Source organism: Limulus polyphemus, unplaced genomic scaffold (genome assembly GCF_000517525.1).
Source record: "Limulus polyphemus unplaced genomic scaffold, Limulus_polyphemus-2.1.2 Scaffold3504, whole genome shotgun sequence".
Classification (NCBI taxonomy): Eukaryota; Metazoa; Arthropoda; class Merostomata; order Xiphosura; family Limulidae; genus Limulus; species Limulus polyphemus.
This window is the reverse complement of record NW_013669114.1, coordinates 1-2336: the sequence shown is the minus strand read 5'-3', so window position 1 is coordinate 2336 and position 2336 is coordinate 1. Positions and strand designations below refer to the sequence as shown.

The 2336-nt window shown below is 27.4% G+C and overlaps 1 long non-coding RNA gene across 1 annotated transcript; it reads left to right on the top strand.

Moving 5' to 3' along the window:
• Nucleotides 1-322: 322 nt before the first annotated feature.
• LOC111088299 lies at nucleotides 323-1390 on the top strand. The gene is made up of 2 exons (XR_002612857.1): nucleotides 323-458; nucleotides 1289-1390. It is a non-coding gene; the product is annotated as an uncharacterized LOC111088299 (long non-coding RNA).
• Nucleotides 1391-2336: the final 946 nt, after the last annotated feature.

Here is a 2336-nt window from a genome sequence, read left to right as displayed (position 1 = left end):
GACAATTGAGTCATGCGCGTGAGTCGTTCGTTTTGAATTATTACGTGTGTTAGTTAAAGTGACTGTGGAAATTAAGTGTTTGCAAAGTTGTATTGAGAAAGAATAAACTAGTTATATTTAAGAAAGGACTTGTATCGCTAAAGTTTCATACGAAAGAAATTATACGGAAAATTAACAAACGACCAGAGACGTAACATTATTCATAACTAAATTAGAAAATAATGGATGTAAATACTGGCAAATAATTTTTTTTTATAATAATATTTAAAATATTTTATTATATAAATATTCAATGAGGAAAAAACCTTTTTTGTCACTAGATGTAGTTTGCTACTTTTAATATGTAAGTTAAATTTATTCATTATAGCTGGAATTAGAAAGACTAACTTCAACTATGTGGGCTTGTTTCAGCTATCCAGTGCTATTCTTAAATAATGTGACAATGTAAACTACTTAAAGTAAGTCTTGTAATTCTTTTAAGATCTTTTTTTTAATAAGTCATTTTCAGAAAAGGGTGGAGGATGGTAGACATTGTTTAGTAGAAATGTATATTTTTTGGGTGCCTTGATTTTATCTTATTTCTACTTTTAACTTTATTACATCTTTCTAAGTGTGACTGACTGTAGACATTGCAGGCAGTAAGAATTGAGACGTTATGGATGTAAGTATTGAACTCTGTGCACTTAACAGATTTTCCACAACTGCTGACTGGTTTCTCATCTGCTTTTTGGATTTTGTTTGATAGGTGGGGTATCCCCAACACTTTTGGGTGCTATTACCACAGGCATGCCAAAAATCATGTGACTTCCAGTCAAGTGTATCGTATATCTGTAGTGGGTAGTACTGCTTTATCGACAATGTATTATAATGTATCTTGTTGAAATTATGTAAACATCTAGAAAATCATTTGGTATTTGTGGAAAGACTGAAAGTTAGTAATTCAACTCCTGAATTAAAATAGTTCTATTTTTCCATGTTTTGGTACATGTGAAGTGTATCTAATCTAATCAATAGGGTAATATTCTAATCCTCAATCATTACATGTTTAGAAATTGTTGGTAAATGTTTTCTGAGTGTTTTACTACTCATTTTGTATTAAAGTCATTTTATTTCAGATAATGTGACTGTTTTAATATAAATATGTAAAAAGATAAAGCTTATAACTTGAAATGAAAGTTATCAAGATAATGTGAATTTATATTTAAAAATTTTATACTAATCCTTGTCAGGTCAACTTCTGATTCTTAAGTTATTTCTCTTTAGTCTTACTGTGAAACTTTTTTTACAGAATATACAGGTGATGCTTTTGTATAATCATTGGAGTATTAAAGATGGAGGTAGAACCATTTTCTGATGAGAAGCAGAATGTTTTGTTGGATATCAAACCGATGAAAAATGAAGAAGAAACTTTCACAATAACTGATAGTAAGTCTATATGTTTAGAATATTAATGTTTTGTATTAATCTCAACAAAATAGTGGGAATTTCACCTGTTTTAATTTAGCAGTATGCTTGAGTTTTTCATAATTAACTCTTTCATGCTATAACTTTGAAATTAGTAAGCGAATATTAATGAAATTTGGCAGATTATCAGTAAACAATACAATGTTTTCATATGCAAAATATTTAATTTTTTTTATTAAGTCTTAAGGTTTATAAAGCAATGTTTTTCTTGTGCCTTTTTTACTTTTCACATGTTACTTATATATCATACAAAGTAATTTTTGTTTTAAGATTAGAAATACTTTTATGCATCAGAAAATTTTCACATTTCACATGCAAAATCATTATAATGTTATCAAACATTATGACAGTTATCAAACATTTCTTAAGAAAAAACTTTATATTTTATCTATTATTTTCAGTAATTAATCTCTGTAAGGGTTCAGTAGATTTGACCAATCTCACAACCACTATAAAAATTTGGAAATAAATATCAATTATGCCTCTTTCATTCTAGAATGAACACAGATTATAACATGAAGACATAACTGTTTAGACTAAAGAGATTAAATCTCATAGCATTACACTTTTATATATATATTTAATATTTTCATTATATTGACCTTTGAGCCATTTTTGGCTAACAATTGAGAAGTTACAATGATGCGCCACACTTGCACTCATGTTACCATATCAAATAACAAAACTGAATTTTGGTCAGTACAGAGTAACTTGTCTTCGCTGTTTTTTAGTAGACTAGTATTTGGAAAAATAGTCAATTATTATAATTTCAATTATTATAGATTATATATTTATATAGATTATTCCCATTTTGAAATAAGTTCTTAAACTTATTTTCCTTAAAGCATAGAACAGTAAATAAAGAAGTAAAG